This window comes from Bufo bufo, chromosome 4 (assembly GCF_905171765.1).
Source record: "Bufo bufo chromosome 4, aBufBuf1.1, whole genome shotgun sequence".
NCBI lineage: Eukaryota > Metazoa > Chordata > Amphibia > Anura > Bufonidae > Bufo > Bufo bufo.
In genome coordinates this window covers 562,040,644-562,058,817 of record NC_053392.1, presented here as the reverse complement: position 1 = coordinate 562,058,817, position 18,174 = coordinate 562,040,644, and positions in this window count along the sequence as shown.

Sequence of the window (18,174 nt, the reverse complement as noted above, 5' to 3'; positions counted from 1 at the left end):
AATTTCAGTTGCTTGCCTGCTGCCAGTGTGTGTCAGGCCCGCTTCTACTGACTGTAGTGTGCCCACTGCCAGTGCCAACCACTCATACCGGGTGGCACAGTAGCTTGCCGATAAATAAGGCATTTAATTTTTACACTTTAGTGTAATTTCAGTTGCTTGCCTGCTGCCAGTGTGTGTCAGGCCCGCTTCTACTGACTGTAGTGTGCCCACTGCCAGTGCCAACCACTGATACCGGGTGGCACAGTAGCTTGCCGATAAATAAGGCATTTAATTTTTAGACAGTAGTCTAAATTCAGTGCTTGCCTGCTGCCAGTGTGGGTCAGGCCCCGCTTCCACTGACTGTAGTGTGCCCACTGCCAGTGCCAATTACTGATACCGGGTGGCACAGTAGCTTGTCGATAAATAAGGCATTTAATTTTTACACTTTAGTGTAATTTCAGTTGCTTGCCTGCTGCCAGTGTGTGTCAGGCCCTCTTCCACTGACTGTAGTGTGCCCACTGCCAGTGCCAACCACTGATACCGGGTGGCACAGTAGCTTGCCGATAAATAAGGCATTTAATTTTTAGACAGTAGTCTAAATTCAGTTGCTTGCCTGCTGCCAGTGTGTGTCAGGCCCACTTCCACAGACTGTAGTGTGCCCACTGCCAGTGCCAACCACTCATACCGGGTGGCACAGTACCTAGCACGCGTAGTACCACTTATCTAAAAAAAAAATGACAGGCAGAGGCAGGCCACCCCGCAGGGGCCGTCGTGGTCGTGGTGCTGTGATTTCCACTGTCCCTGGAATAATGCCCAGTTTTCAGAGGCCACGTACCCTGAACCCGAAAAATTCAGAGGACGTAGTTGACTGGCTTAGACAGGACACCCAATCTTCAACAGCTTCCGCTAAGAACCTTGACGCACCATCCTCCTCCAACTCAGCTTCGGTCACCTGCTCTCAAGTTACCACGCACCCGCCCGTCGCCACTACCACCACAGCCACCACAGCCGCTTCACTTGATCCGTCAGAGGAGTTATTTACACATCAGTTGGATGCAATTAGTGATGCGCAACCATTATTGCCAGATGATGTAGATTACGGGGATATGTCTCAGTCAGGCAGGATTACACACATGGACGTACAGTGTGATGATGATGATGTTGTACCCGCTGCTGCTTCCTTTGCTGAGGTGTCAGATACAAGTGAAGCGGTTTGAGATGACGATGTGTCCACGGATGCCACGTGGGTGCCTGCTCGAAGAGAAGAAGAGGGGGAAAGTTCTGAAGGGGAGACAGAGAGAATGAGGAGACGAGTTGGAAGCAGGGGGAGGTCGTCGCAAGGAGTTAGTGGCACAGTCAGACAGCATGTATCGGCACCTGGGGTCAGCCAGACAGCACGCCAGTCAACGCATGCTGTTGCCACCACTAGAATGCCGTCATTGCAAAGCTCAGCAGTGTGGCATTTTTTTTGTGTGTCTGCCTCTGATAAAAGCATGCCATTTGCAACCTGTGCCAAAAGAAACTGAGTCGTGGGAAGTCCAACACCCACCTTGGTACAACTGCTTTGCGAAGGCACATGATCTCACATCACAAACGCCTATGGGATCAACACATGAGTACAAGCAGCACACAAACTCAAAGCCACCATTGCTCCTCCTGGTCCAGCATCTTCAGCCACGTCAACCACTGCTGTCCTCCTGCCCCCTCTCAACCACCCGCCACTCCATCTCTCACCTTCAGCAGTTCCTGCTCATCTGCCCACAGTCAGGTGTCTGTCAAGGACATGTTTGAGCATAAGAAGCCAATGTCACAAAGTCACCCCCTTGCCCGGCGACTGACAGCTGGCTTGACGGAACTCTTAGCCCGCCAGCTTTTACCATACCAGCTGGTAGAGTCTGAGGCCTTCAAAAAATTTGTCGCTATTGGGACACCACAGTGGAAGGTACCCGGACGAAATTTTTTTTCAAAAAAGGCAATCCCAAACCTCTACCATGTCATTGAAAAGGAAGTCATGGCATCTCTGGCATACAGTGTTGGGGCAAAGGTCCATCTGACCACTGATACCTGGTCTGCAAAGCACGGTCAGGGCAGGTATATCACGTATACTGCGCATTGGGTCAACCTGCTGACGGCTGACAAGCATGGAATGCGTGGCTCTGCAGCGGAGTTGGTGACACCACCACGACTTGCAGGCAGACCTACTGCCACCTCCCTCTACTCCTACTCCATCCCTCTTTAATTTCCTCCTCGGCTGAGTCCTCTTCTGCTGCGGCGTCTGGCTGCACATCAACTGATTCCCCCCAGCTCCCCAGGGGCTATTCCACATCCCGGATACGACAGTGTAACGCTATCTTGGGGTTGACTTGCCTGAAAGCAGAGAGCCCACCAGGACCAGCACTCCTGTCCGCCCTGAACGCACAGGTGGATCAGTGGCTGACCCCGCACCAACTGGAGATCGGCAAAGTGGTGTGTGACAATGGAAGCAATCTGTTGGCGGCATTAAATTTGGGCAAGTTGTCACATGTGCCGTGCATGGCACATGTGTTGAATCTCATCGTACAACGTTTTGTGTCTAAGTACCCAGGCTTACAGGACGTCCTCAAGCAGGCCAGGAAGGTGTGTGGCATTTCAGGCGTTCCTACACGGCCATGGCGCACTTTTCCGATATTCAGCGGCGAAACAACATGCCAGTGAGGCGCTTGAATATGCGACAGCCCCGACACGTTGGAATTCAACACTCCTAATGTTCGACCGCCTGCTCCAACAAGAAAAAGCCGTCAACGAGTATTTGTATGACCGGGGTGCTAGGACAGCCTCTGCGGAGCTGGGAATCTTTTTGCCACGTTACTGGACACTCATGCGCAATGCCTGTAGGCTTATGCGTCCTTTTGAGGAGGTGACCAAACCTAGTCAGTCGCACCGAAGCCACCATCAGCGACCTCATCCCATTTGTTTTCTTCCTGGAGCGTGCCCTGCGAAGAGTTCTGGATCAGGCTGTAGATGAGCGTGAAGAGGAAGAGGAAGAGTTGTGGTCACCATCACCACCAGAAACAGCCTTGTCATCATCGCTTGCCGGACCTGCAGCAACGCTGGAAGAGGATAATGAGGAAGAGGAGTCAGAGGAGGAATGTGGCGGCTTTGAGGAGGAGGAAGACCAACCACAGCAGGCACCCCCAGGGTGGCTCGTTGTTGTCACCTATCTGGGACCCAAGGTGTTGTACGTGGCCTGGGGGAAGAACAGACCGTCAATGACATCAGTGAGGACGAGGAACGGGAAATGAGAAGCTCTGCATCCAACCTTGTTCAAATGGGTCTTTCATGCTGTCATGTCTGTTGAGGGACCCACGTATAAAAAAGGATAAAGGAGAACGATCTGTACTGGGTGGACCACGCTACTAGACCCCCGGTATAAGCAGAAAGTGCAGAAATGTTACAAAATTACCGAAAGTCGGAAAGGATGCAGCAGTTCAAAACCAAACTAAAAAATATGCTTTACCACAGCTTATAAGGGAGATGTCAAGCACAACGGGAATCTAACAGGGGAAGAGGTGAGTGTAATCCTCCTCCTACCACGGCGGCAAGGACTGGACGATTTACAGATGTGTTGTTGATGGAGGACATGCGGAGCCTTTTCAGTCCCTACTCATCGCCACAGCCCTTCGGGATCCAGCCTTAGAGAACGACTCGACCGACAGGTAGCAGACTACCTCGCCTTACCAGCAGATATCGACACTCTGAGGAGCAATGAACCCCTTCACTATGGGTGTGCAGGCTTGACCTGTGGCCTGAGCTATCCCAGTTTGCGATAGAACTTCTGGCCTGCCCTGCCTTCAAGTGTCCCTGTCAGAAAGGAGCTTCAGTGCAGCAGGAGGCATTGTCACTGACAAGAGAAGTCGCCTCGGTCAAAAAAGCTGTTGATTACCTCACCTTCATAAAGATGAATGAGGCATGGATCCCGAAGGGACTGACTGTGGGGGATACGTTTGACTAACAAAAGGCCTGATTACATGCCTTGGCTCCAAACTGGTCCCCACGCTGCTGTATTTTAATGTCTGCATACCGGATGACTTTCGTGAATTCTCCACCACCAACTAGGGTTCAAGCCGTAATGTTTTAGTCACTTTTCTGCCTGGAAAACATAAATTTTTCCGGCCGCTGCTACAATAGCGTCTGCAACAGTGCATTATTTTTCAGGCATGTTGTACATGCCTAATTTTTCTGTCCCTATGGTGCAGCACTGTGGCTGCAAAAACAAACCAAAAAAAAAAGGCACATACAAGTGTCAATTCCCCTTCGTGATCGTTACCCTTGTTGTGTGTGATGGGGCTTGCGTATCACAATGAAGCAATCATCATCACCTCTATAAAAGTGTGTTGGCACCACCCCCAGATGATAAGGCCGTGCTTCATTAGGTCAGACCAAAAGCGATCGGGTGCCACGCTACTAGACCCCCCCGGTATAAGCAGAAAGTTGGCAGAAATGTTACCAAATTACCAAAAGTCGGAAAGGATGCAGCAGTTCAAAACCAAACTAAAAAATATGCTTTACACAGCTTATAAGGGGGATGTCAATGGGGGATTCGACAATGGTTAATCAATTCGACCGGATAGGGTCCGTAACAGGGATTAAACTGATAGCAATAGTACTAGTTAAGACACCACTCATATAGGGTGTCACAGCACATTGCTCTGTGCACGCGCAGTGCCCCAATTTGGGAGTAAGAGGACCGACCAAGCTGCTTTTTCCATCTCCCGGTTCCTGAAATCAATTCAGTTTAGTGTATGAGAGTTTGGTCTGTCACTGTGAAGGCAGTCGAAGGTACCCGGCCTAAATTTTTTTTCATAAAAGGCAATTCCTGATATGGGACGTAACAGGGATTAAACTGATGAGAATAATACTACAGAAAATACCACTCATATCGGTGGAGGGAGCCAGCGTTTTTTTAACCATCTCCCCGTTCAAAAAATCTATTTAATAAATGGCCCCCAGATTGGGGATGTTAGAGGGATTAAACTGATGAGAATAGTACTACAGAAAATACCACTCATATCGGGTGTGACAGTAAATTGCACGGCGCAGATGCAGTCACCGTGGTTTAAAACAGAGTGGAGGGAGCCAGCGTTTTTTTAACCATCTCCCCGTTCGAAAAATCTATTCAATAAATGGCACCCAGATTGGGGACGTTAGAGGGATTAAACTGATGAGAATTAGTACTACAGAATATACCACTCATATCGGGTTGTGACCGTAAATTGCACGGCGCAGACGCAGTCACCGTGGTTTAAAACAGAGTGGAGGGAGCCAGTTTTTTTTCTAACCATCTCCCCGTTCGAAAAAATCTATTCAATAAATGGCACCCAAGATTGGGGACGTTAGAGGGATTAAACTGATGAGAATAGTACTACAGAAAAATACCACTCTATCGGGTGTGACAGTAAATTGCACGGCGCAGACGCAGTCACCGTGGATTAAAACAGAGTGGAGGGAGCCAGCGTTTTTTTAACCATCTCCCCGTCCGAAAAATCTGTTTAATAAATGGCCCCCAGATTGGGGAGTCGGGGACGTTAGAGGGATTAAACTGATGAGAATAGTACTACAGAAAATACCACTCATATCGGGTGTGACAGTAAATTGCACGGCGCAGACGCAGTCACCGTGGATAAAAACAAAGGGGAGGGAGCCAGCGTTTTTTTAACCATCTCCCCGTTCGAAAAATCAATTCAATTGACCTTTCGGGGACCCTTGGTGTTGTACGTGGCTGGTGTAGGAAGAAACCTTCAATGACATCACGGGACGTGGCTAGCTTGGTATCCAACCTTGTGCAAATGGGGAGTTTGCGGTTGTGCAAATGAACTGTTTGCGGTGCATTAAAAGGGGAGTTTGGTCTGTCAATGTCTGTGTGCTGCGGGCGTAACCCTTACACTACTGATCGATACAACATCATACCTGATCGTATACACACACTGGATGTTTTAAAGCACGTTATTCCAAACAATTTAGGAATGTTAGTTGATTTATGCCCTTTATGTTTTAAAACCCGACTCTGCGTCCACTACGTAATTTTCCATGGGAGTTTTGCCATAGATCCCCCTCCGGCATGCCACAGTCCAGGTGTTAGACCCCTTGAAACAACTTTCTCATCACTATTGTGGCCAGAAAGAGTCCCTGTGGGTTTTAAAATTCGCCTGTCTATTGAAGTCTATGGCGGTTCGCCCGGTTCGCCAGTTCGCGAACATTTGCGGAAGTTCGCGTTCGCTGTTCGCGAACTGAAAATTTTATGTTCGCGACATCACTAGTGGACTGGTGTGGGCTGTGGTAATGAGCTGCCACGTGTGCACTCTGCTACATTACTATAGCATCAGTGTATCCACCATAGCCCCTCATCAGCCTTGTCCGTCCTCTCTGCATTTTCACTTTATTTGTTCCTACACATGCAGAGCTGAATATGTTGTTATCTACAGTTGCAAGAAAAAGTATGTGAACCCTTTGGAATGATATGGATTTCTGCACAAATTGGTCATAAAATGTGATCTGATCTTCATCTAAGTCACAACAATAGACAACCACAGTCTGCTTAAACTAATAACACAAATAATTTATATGTTACCATGTTTTTCATTGAAACACACCATGTAAACTTTCACAGTGCAAGTGAAAAAACTATGTGAACCCTTGGATTTAATAACTGGTTGAACCTCCTTTGGCAGCAATAACTTCAACCAACGTTTCCTGTAGTTGCAGATCAGACGTGCACAACGGGTCTGGAGTAATTCTTGACAATTCCTCTTTACAGAACTGTTTCAGTTCAGCAATATTCTTGGGGATGTCTGGTGTGAATCACTTTCCTTGAGGTCATGCCACAGCATCTCCAATCGGGTTGAGGTCAGGACAATGACTGGGCACTCCAGAAGGGCGTATTTTCTTCTGTTTAAGCCATTCTGTTGTTGATTTACGTCTATGCTTTGGGTCGTTGTCCTGTTTGCAACACCCATCTTCTGTTGAGCTTCAGCTGGTGGACAGATGGCCTTAAGTTCTCCTGCAAACTGTCTTGATAAACTTGGGAATTCATTTTTCCTTCAATGATAGCAATCCGTCCAGGCCCTGACGCAGCAAAGCAGCCCCAAAACATGATGCCCCCACCACCATACTTCACAGTTGGGATGAGGTTTTGATGTTGGTGTGTTGTGCCTCTTTTTCTCCACACATAGTGTTGTGTGTTTCTTCCAAACAACTCAACTTTGGTTTTAATCTGTCCACAGAATATTTTGCCAGTACTGCTGTGGAACATCCAGGTGCTCTTGTGCAAACTGTAAACGTGCAGCATTGGGTTTTTTTTTTGGACAGCAGTGGCTTCCTCAGTTATCCTCCCATGAAATCCATTCTTGTTTAGTGTTTTACATATCGTAGATTCGCTATCAGGGATGTGCAGAGACTTTTGTAAGCCTTTAGCTGACACTCTAGGATTCTTCTTCACCTCATTGAGCAGTCTGCGCTGTGATCTTGCAGTCATCTTTACACTTTACAGTGCAGACAGCCACTCTTAGGGAGAGTAGCAGCAGGTCTGAAACTTTCTCCATTTATAGACAATTTGTCTTTCCGTGGACTGACGAACAGCAAGGCTTTTGGAGATACTTTTATAACCTTTCCAGCTTTATGCAAGTCAACAATTCTTAATCGTAGGTCTTCTGAGAGCTTTTTTTGTGCAAGGCATCATTCACTCAGGCAATGCTTCTTGTGAAAAGCAAACCCAAAACTGGTGTGTGTTTTTTATAGGGCAGGGCAGCTGTAACCAACACCTTCAAAATCATCTCATTGAATGGACTCCAGTTGGCTGACACCTCACTCTACTTAGCATTTTGGAGATGTCATTAGTCTAGGGGTTTCACATACTTTTTCCACCTGCACTGTGAATATTTACATTGTGTGTTCAATAAAAACATGGTAACATTTAATTATTTGTGTGTTATTAGTTAAGCAGACTGTGATTGTCTATTGTTGTGACTTAGATGAAGATCAGATCACATTTTATGACCAATTTGTGCAGAAATCCAATAATTCCAAAGGGTTCACATACTTTTTCTTGCAACTGTATGTTATCTGCTGTGTGTACGATCGTAAGTCATGACACCCAGAGCACAGAGAAGAGTTTAAGACAGCTCTTAGCTCCCGACTTTGAACTAACCTATCCAGCTGTGAGTTACGATGGGTTTTGTGTGTCCTAATATGGCAGCGGCCATTTTATTTCCCCTGATGCTTGCCCCTCTAGAGAAAACGAGTGATTACTAAATTATAGATGCTATAGTGTTTAGATTAAAGTAATTTTTTTGGTATTTTCAGTCGTCATTTTTATTTTATTACTTCCCGGAGAACCCCTTCAAAGCGGTTATCCAATTTCTCAAACAGCCCCCCATGTGCAGGGGCTCCTTACATGTAATATACTTAACTTGCTCCCGCTCCCCGGCGCTGCTCCTGGTCCCCGCACCACTGGTGCTGCTTCTCCTTGTACACGGATGAAAGGATTCGGTGTTGGAGGGAGCAGCCAATGGCAGGCGGGGACGGGGAGGGGCCTCCCTAGCATCCTGGGTGACCGCTGGGGAGGCTTGTCCCCATCTGCCATTGGCTGTCCCCCCGCCACGCGATGTTTTCATCTCGTGTGCAGGGAGAAGCAGCAGCGGTGGTGCGGGGACCAGGAAGCGGCACTGGAAGCAGGGAGTGGGGGTAAGTGTATTACCTGTGAGGGGTCCGCACATGGGGGGCTGTTTGAGAAATTGGATAAACCGCTTTAAGCCAAGTGTACTATTTTATAAATTTCGCGCCACTTACAGCAATAAAGACTTCTGCAAAACTGACTTTTAGAAATGCTCCTCTTTATACCTTATATTTTTTTATGTAGATCTGCAATTTTTAATTGGGGATCTATGAAAAGCCTTAGCATACAGGAGAGGAAGGGGTGACTAAAACAATACATTATTGACGAAGGAAATCATGTGGATTTATGAGCAGAATACATTGTTTCCAACCATCTGAATAATGAAATCAGCCTGCTGATCACTGGTTTGTCTTAACCCTGTGAAATGAAAGAAATCCAGCATGTAGTTAGGATTGGTATATATAACCCCTTTATTACATTGCAGTATAACTAGAGGAAGCACAGCAGTCTCAAACAGAGTTGATTAGTGATGACGCTATGGCCTAAGGCATTGCAATCACTTAACCATGGGCAAACCCACCTGGAGGAGATGAATTGAACGAAGGCTCATACCAAAAATTGTTTTCTAGATTTGGTGAAATTGACAATATGTATTCTGAAAGAGTATCTTTTTTATTGGGTTTTTACATATGTCTACCATACACTACACAAATATAAGATAAACATATAAATGAAACTGAATCTATGTGAAAGATTAAGATGCAAGGTTTTTAAAGGCTTTGTCACAGACATAATAATAATATTAATAATAATAATCTAACATAATAAAATCCCTCTGTGCCTGCAATGTGTCCGTGCGTGTGCGCCGATGTTAAATGCGCATTCGCAGGACGCCGGCCCTAATATAATCACAGCGCATCACATGGGGCCCGCACTGCCCACATCAGCCCGCTGAGAGAACAGAATCGGGAGAGAATGAAGCACTCTCCGCAAATTTGTGAAAAAGGGCGGTAAGGGGGCATGGTTTTGAATCCCCTTCATCGTAAGGGGGTTACCTGGAGCAGAGACCACCTCTGCAGAGGCACAAAAGGAGGTGGAGGGTGGCATGAGCACAGGCACCAGAGGAAGGAATGCCATCTGGAGCAGGGGCACTACAATGGGGAGACAACTGAAGGAGGGGCACTGAGGGGCCATCTAGAACTAAAGGGGAGCACTTGGAGCAGGGGTACCGGGGAGGGGGGTCCCTGGATGCAGGGAGAGTAGGGGCTTCTGGGGAACACCTGCAGCAGATAGAAGGGAAAGCTGAGCAGACAGCAGAGCACCTGGAGGAGGGGGCAACTAAATGGAAGTTACCTAGAGCAGGGGCAACTGATGGGGGTTACCTGGAGCAGGGGCAACTGATGGGGGTTACCTGGAGCCGGGGCAACTGATGGGGTTTACCTGGAGCAGGGGCAACTGATGGGGCTTACCTGGAGTGGGGGCAACTGATGGGAGTTTTCTGGAGCAGGGGCAGGATCACTAATTGATGGACACTAGACGCAGGAGAATTACTACTAGAGGAAAATACCAAGCCTGTGGAAGCCCCTGCACTCAGCGCCTGATGCCGCTGCCTCTATACACAGAACATCCTACTCTGAATCTCCCCCTCAGAGCTGAGCCCCCGGGGAGCGAGTCCTCATTGGGTGGCCTACACGCAGAAGTGCCCGGACTCTGGTTTAGGAGGGAGCAGCGTTGCAGGCCGCAGAGACCGTGGGATCTGCTGATGGGCACCGCTGCGGGTGCTGGAGCGGTACAGCGGCATCGAAGGCTGTCAGGGTAACGGAGCCCCGGCCCTTCAGTGCGGACACTCTGTGGGGGGTACAGCTGTGTTATGAGCCCTGCGGACCGGCGTGTGGAGCGCCGTGTGCTGATTGGTCGGTGCGCCGCGCATGTGCAGTTTAATTATCGGTACACACGTACGGACATGGAGCACGCACACAGGACTATTATTATTATACAGGGTGGGCCATTTTTATGGATACACCTTAATAAAATGGAATGGTTGGTGATATTAACTTCCTGATTGTGCACATTAGTATATGTGATGGGGAAACTTTTCAAGATGGGTGGTGACCATGGCGGCCATTTTGAAGTCAGCCATTTTGAATCCAACTTTTGTTTTTTCAATAGGAAGAGGGTCATATGACACATCAAACTTATTGGGAATTTCACAATAAAAAACTATGGTGTGCTTGGTTATAACGTAACTTTATTCTTTCATGAGTTATTTACAAGTTTCTGACCACTTATAAAATGTGTTCAATGTGCTGCCCATTGTGTTGGATTGTCAATGCAACCCTCTTCTCCCACTCTTCACACACTGATAGCAACACCGCAGGAGAAATGCTAGCACAGGCTTCCAGTATCCGTAGTTTCAGGTGCTGCACATCTCGTATCTTCACAGCATAGACAATTGCCTTCAGATGACCCCAAAGATAAAAGTCTAAGGGGTCACTGGATATGCCGAAATTGCTACATGATGATGTGTTTCCCTCTTTATGCACTGAATCTGGCACATTCCCTGAGTTTTTTCCAGCAAGATGGTGCACCCACCACCACATTATGGGTGTCAGGTCTGAGCTTTCCTAGATGAACAGTTTCTGGAAAGTGGATTGGTCGTCGTGGGCCAGTTGAATGGCCCCCAAGGTCTCCCGATCTGACCCCCTTAGACTTTTATCTTTGGGGTATCTGAAGGCAATTGTCTATGCTGTGAAGATACGAGATGTGCAGCACCTGAAACTACGGATACTGGAAGCCTGTGCTAGCATTTCTCCTGCAGTGTTGCTATCAGTGTATGAAGAGTGGGAGAAGAGGGTTGCATTGACAATCCAACAGAATGGGCAGCACATTGAACACATTTTATAAGTGGTCAGAAACTTGTAAAAAAACTCATGAAAGAATAAAGTTACGTTAAAACCAAGCACCACCATTGTTTTTCTTGTGAAATTCCCAATAAGTTTGATGTTTCACATGACCCTCTTCCTATTGAAAAAAAACAAAGTTGGATTCAAAATGGCCGCCATGGTCACCACCAATCTTGAAAAGTTTCCCCCCATCACATATACTAATGTGCCACAAACAGGAAGTTAATATCACCAACCATTCCCATTTTATTAAGGTGTATCCATATAAATGGCCCACCCTGTACATTGTGTTTGAGGGAATAAATGGCAACAAACAATCTCTTCTAATAAAAGCCCTGTGTGGATAATAGAACTGCACATGCGCGGCGAGCCCAACCAATCATCACATGGCGCTCCACACACCCGCCCCGCAACACCCACACCTGCCCCGCCTCCCAATCACTGCCACCACTCTCAGGTTATGGCTGGTCACAGAGCCGCACACTCCCAGCACTCTCAGCCACAGACTTCTGATGCTGCCAGCAGTCTCAGCCACCAGTCGCTGCCAGCAGTCTCAGCCATCAGTCAGTGCCACTAGTCACAGCCACCAGTTACAGTGCTATCAGTCTCAGCCACTAGTCAGTGGCAGCTGTCTCAGCCATCAGTCTGTGCACCAGTCTCAGCCAGCAGTCTCCAGCCATCAGTCAGTGCCAGCAGTCTCTGCCACTAGTCTCTGCCACCATCTTGATCTCATCAACTCTACAAAGTTTTCTACCTGCCATCTTTGGTTCCATGGCTTTTGAAACCATACACTTTCTCGAAAGTCACAATGTGGCAACCACAGTGCCCTGCTATGACTGTAACATGGCTCCTTAGCAAGACATTGGATCTAGACTACTCAATTTCCGTGGGTCATGTAAAATAGGGAGGTCCACACCCAATATGCCACACACTAAATTTGCCTTGTCACAAACACAGTGCTTGCTATGTCTGTAACATGGCTTCTTATGTCAGATATTGGAGGCAGGCGAATCAATTGCCATGGGTACTGTAGGCTAGGGAGGTCCACCACCAGTAGTCCACCCACTACATTTGCCTTGTCACAAACATAGTGCCTCCTATGACTGTAAGTAGTCTCCTTAGGTCAGACATTGGAGGAATATTACTCAGTTGCATGGGTTCTGTAGGTTAGGGAGGTCCAGCACCAATTAGCCACCCACTAAATGTATCATGTCTAAACCACATGCCACGATTGTAAAAAGTTCATTATGCCAGACATCAGAAGCAGACTACTCAGTTGATATGGGTCCAGTAGGCTAGAGAGACCCCTAAATTTAATTGCATCCATAATTTTAAAAGGAAGGTGCAGTTGAATGCTACATGTGGCTGAGATTGATCAGTTGCACACTTCAATAGAAACTGTTGAGCAAGGTACTCTCTAGATCAGGGGTGCACAACCTGCGGCCCGGGGGCCACATGCGGCCCTTGATACCATTATGTGCGGCCCCCAACCATCTGGTAACAGACATGTATGCCTATGTCTTGTGGCTGCTTACATGTAATTTTCATGTATTTATCCCATTAGATGAGAGTCCTGGAAGTGTAGCTACACATTAATGGCATATAATGTGTGTTCAATATGCCATAAGTACAAAATTTCAGTTGTTAATACACCTTTTAAATTTTAATTTCGGCCCTCGTCATTGGTTCAGTCTGGCAATGTGGCCCCCCAACCAGGAAACCGTTGTGCACCCCTGCTCTAGATGAACTGACTCTTGGGAACAGCAGCAGGTGCAGTATAAGAATAAGCATCACAGTAGGCAAAGTGGAAGGCACAAGTAAGCACCATTGTGGTTTCAACACAACAAGCACAGTATTAGAATTGCAGCACAGTATGCAAACTATTGTGGATAAGCATAGAAGGCAAATTATTCAGTGTAACTCGGCAGCGGGTGGGCACGACATTTGGCACATCGGCAGGTGAAGTATTTTGTCTAGATAGGTGATATTGGAGGAACACAATTAAGGGCAGAGAAATACTTTAGCTACTGTATCTTTGGTCTGTAATAATGGAAAGAGGTGTCATTTTTATTAAAGTCTAATCAGTTGGAAAAATCCTCTAGTTTTCAATTAAATCCCCGCCAATATAAAGACCAATTAATTTCCCCTGTGCCATAATAAATTCTACGTGTTCTACTAGTTTAAAAACAAATTGTCTGAGATGATTGTTTGTGCATATTAAAACAGTACAGAGGTTACAGGAAATGTTGAAAAGCAGAATAACTACAATTAAAAAGCAAATGAGTACGTGAAAGCTCTGGTGATGAGTTATTTCTTTGACAATTAGAAAGAAATTAGTCATCTAAACAAACAGTGCAACAATTATATTCATTTGCTTCACAAATAAGGTTGAGCGCCTCCCGTCGTAAGCACCTCTTGTCCTTTTGCTAATGTAGATTAACATGATAACTTTCCCACTGTTAGCCATAATGCTGCAGTCTTAGCAGAAAGATCAAAATAAATGGCTTTAGTGAGGAAATTGAAACAGTGACATTATTAAAGCCCATAGGGGCCAACCATTCTGGGCACCACAGGGAAATCCAGTTTTGCACAGTTCGGTCCCTTTGAAACACATATTTGGCATAATGAGTGTGGTGGAATAAGTTTCTTACTGCTAGAAATTTATTGCAAATTGAATCATTAATCTCCTTTATAATGAGATGTTTATCATCTTGGTGTGTGTGCTTGTAATGCTGCCCCTTAATTTCAAAGTTATGTAATTAAAACAAAATGAGTCGCACATTAAGTGGAAGGGAAATTTAATGTAATACGTTTAGGTTATTTACTTAATGCACATCATAAGGAAATATATTAAAGTTTAAATTGAAAAGTGCCACCATTGTTCTTTTATAAATAATAATAATAATAATTATTATTATTATTATTAAAAATATTTTCAATTATAAATTTTTTGTGCTACCATAAAAAACCATTAGTCTGCACTAATTATTCATTCCTGATCCTTTTCACAGGAAAGACAGTTTAATGTCCTGTTGGTCTCTCAAAAATTTGATTCGGTCGGGTTCGCCAAATTTTACGATTCGATCCAAATTTATTTGTGGTGAATCACGTTTAAAAAAAAGCTATTTACTGGGCTGCAGAGAGCCTGTATAGTGGTATAGAACACTGTGCCTTGCAGTAACACGCATAGGGAGTCTGCTTGTGGTTGTAAAAAAATACTGTGAGTCAGTATGACACGCAAATGACAGACGCCTTTCTTAAAATCACTGCACACTTCACTTATTTGGGCAGTTACGGTGCCAAAACTGACCCAAGTAACTCAAGTGTGAACTCAGCCTTACAGGTCGATGTTAGCGTCAAGAAGAAGCGCACTCCTTTTACACCGTCTTCAGCTGATTCCACATAGATGTTTACAGAACCTGTTCTATTAAACGCTTATACAAGCAGAGCTCCCCGATAGAGTGGAGAGGTGGTTAGCAGTAAGTTTGTGTTGCGTCACTGATTATTTTGCCCATCCTCCAATCCATCAGAAGAATAGCCCCCAAAAAAACGGATCCTGTCTGTTGAGCATCCACCTTCACTCGGTCAGCATTTTGTCAGTAATCCATCAGTATTGCTAAAGCCAAAATAAAAACAGGAGTGGATCTGAAACAGAGATGACACGTGAATAGAATATTTGCATGTCTTCTGTGTTTTTTACCCACTCCTGCCTTTTGGCTACCAAATCACAAGCCAATTCTGATGTAACCATACAGGCCTTACAGCTGCTACACAGACAGGATCCATTGTGCGTCTCATTTTTCGTTTCCTTCTGACAGATCAGAAGAAGGGTCAAATAAATGATGATGTCAGCCAGGACAAAAAGACAAAATAGTGGCCCAGTCATGAAGTGTGGAGGGTGGGAACAGCATAAGAAGTCCACAGAGTGGCGCTATGACATAGTGGTGAGGTGGAAGCAGCATGAGGAGACATAGTGTGGAGGTGGGTGGCCAATACCAGTACACGCTGAAGATGGTGGGTGAAAGAAGGAGCACTTGGCATCAGATATGTGGCTTCAGGCAGGTGACAGATAGTGATGAGCAGCAGGGGCAATATTCAAAATTGCAATATTTTGCGAATATTTGGGTGAAAATTCGTCATAAATAGAGTTGACACCTGGATGTTCAGGTACGGCAGGTTCGGCCGAACTTGAAAAAAAAGTTCGGGTTTCGGGACTGGAATTGACCCGAACTTGACCCCCGAACCCCATTGAAGTCAATGGGGACCCAAACTTTTGGCCACTAAAATGGCTCTAAATTGCCCTGGAAAGAGCTAGAGGGCTGCAAAAGGCAGCAAAATGTGCTTAAGAGCATGGCAAATGCTCTGCAAGCAAATGTGGATAGGGGTAAATGAATTAAAAAAACATAAAAGACCTTAAAAAAATAAAAATTTGGAATGATGTAGAGGAAAGAGGTTGAGGAGGCGGTGAATGGGTGGATGTGGACGTGTAGGCTCACGTGGCGGTCTAGGTGGAAGCGACGGCGAAGAGGAATAGGTAGCCAACACAGATGTGTGTTATTTTGCATTTTTTACATAGGGGTATCCCCCAAAATATTGGGACATATAAAAATAAAAATAAAGGAATAAGTGCACTTAAGTACAAGGATGGATAGTTGAGGCTGTTAGAACTGTCTATTCTGCACAAGGTACAGACAAGTCTTGTGGGATCCAGGCCTGGTTTATTTTAATGAACGTGAGCTTGTCCACGTTGGCTGTGGACAGGCGGCTGCATCTGTCTGTAATGATGCCTCCTGCCCTGCTAAATACACGTTCATAGAGTACACTGGCTGCAGGGCAGGCCAGCACCTCCAAGGCATACAGGGCAGGCTCTGGCCATGTGGACAATTTGGAGACCCAGAAGTTGAATGGGGCAGAACCATCAGTCAGTACGTGTAGGCGTGTGCACAGGTACTGTTCCACCATGTTGTTAAAATGCTTCCTCCTGCAAACACGCTCCATATCAGCAGTTGGGGCCGGTTGTTACGGTGAGGTGACAAAGCTTTTCCACATGTCGGCCATGCTAACCCTGTGTTGGCGATCTCTTCTCCTCCCCTGTCTTCGCCTTGTGCTTCACTTGTCCCCCAGGGGTCAGTCAGGAAAGCTCTCAGGAAGCGCGTCTACCAGCGTGCGCCTCTAGTCGCACAATCTTCCGATCACGCTCAAAGTGAGGTGGTAGAAGAGGAGGAGGAAGCCGAGTTGGAAGAGGAGGGAACAGGAGGCAAAGAATGATTCCCTGCGATCCTTGGCGGCAGAAGGACCGTGCGCCAAACAGCTCTCCGCCTGGGGCCCAGCCGCTACTACATTTACCCAGTGTGCAGTTATGGAGATATAGCGTCCCTAGCCGTGCTTACTGGTCCACGTATCTGTGGTTAGGTGGACCTTGCCACAGATGGCGTTGTGCAGTGCACACTTGATTTTATCCGATACTTGGTTGTGCAGGGAGGACACGGCTCTCCTGGAGAAGTTGTGGCGGCTGGGAACGACGTACTGTGGGACAGCAAGTGACATGAGCTGTTTGAAGCTGTCCGTCTCCACCAGCTTGAATGACAGCATTTCAAAGGCCAGTAGTTTAGAAATGCTGGCATTCAGGGCCAGGGATCGAGGGTGGCTAGGTGGGAATTTACGCTTTCTCTCAAATGTTTGTGAGATGGAGAGCTGAACGCTTCCGTGTGACATGGTGGAGATGCTTGGTGACGGAGGTGGTGTTTTTGGTGGCACATTCTCTGTTTGCTGGGCGGCAGGTGCCAACGTTCCTCCAGAGGCGGAGGAAGAGGCCGAGGCAGCAGCAGAAGAGGGAGCAGGAGGGGCCTGAGCCCTTTCTTGGTTTTGAAGGTGCTTACTCCACTGCAGCCCGTGTCTCGCATGTAGATGCCTGGTCATGCAGGTTGTGCTAAGATTCAGAACGTTAATGCCTTGCTTCAGGCTCTGATGGCACAGCGTGCAAACCACTCTCGTCTTGTCGTCAGCACATTGTGTGAAGAAGTGCCATGCCAGGGATCTCCTTGAAGCTGCCTTTGGTGTGCTCGGTCCCTGGTGACGGTGGCCAGTAGCAGGCGAACTGTTTTGGCGACAGCTGCTCTGCTTTTGCACCCTGCTCCCTCTTTTGCTACGCTGTTGGCTCAGTCTCACCACTGCCTATTCCTCCGAACTCTGAAAGTCAGTGGCACGACCTTCATTCCATGCCACTGGACCTCATCGCCCCTTGCATCGTCTTCCACCCAGTCTTCGTACCTGACCTCCTTTTCGGTCTGCACACTGCAGAAAGACGCATCAGTTGGCACCTGTGTTTCGTCGTCATCAGAGACGTGCTGAGGTGGTATTCCCATGTCCTCATCAGGAAACATAAGTGGTTGTGCGTCAGTGCATTCTATGTCTTCCACCCCTGGGGAAGGGCTAGGTGGATGCCCTTGGGAAACCCTGCCAAACAGAGTCTTCAAACAGCATAAGAGACTGCTGCATGACTTGAGGCTCAGACAGGTTCCCCGCTATGCACGGGGTGATGTGACAGACTGATGGGTATGGGTTTCAGGCGCCACCTGTGCGCTTTCTGCAGAAGGACTGGGTGGGAGATAATGTGAACGTGCTGGATCTACTGTCGGCCAC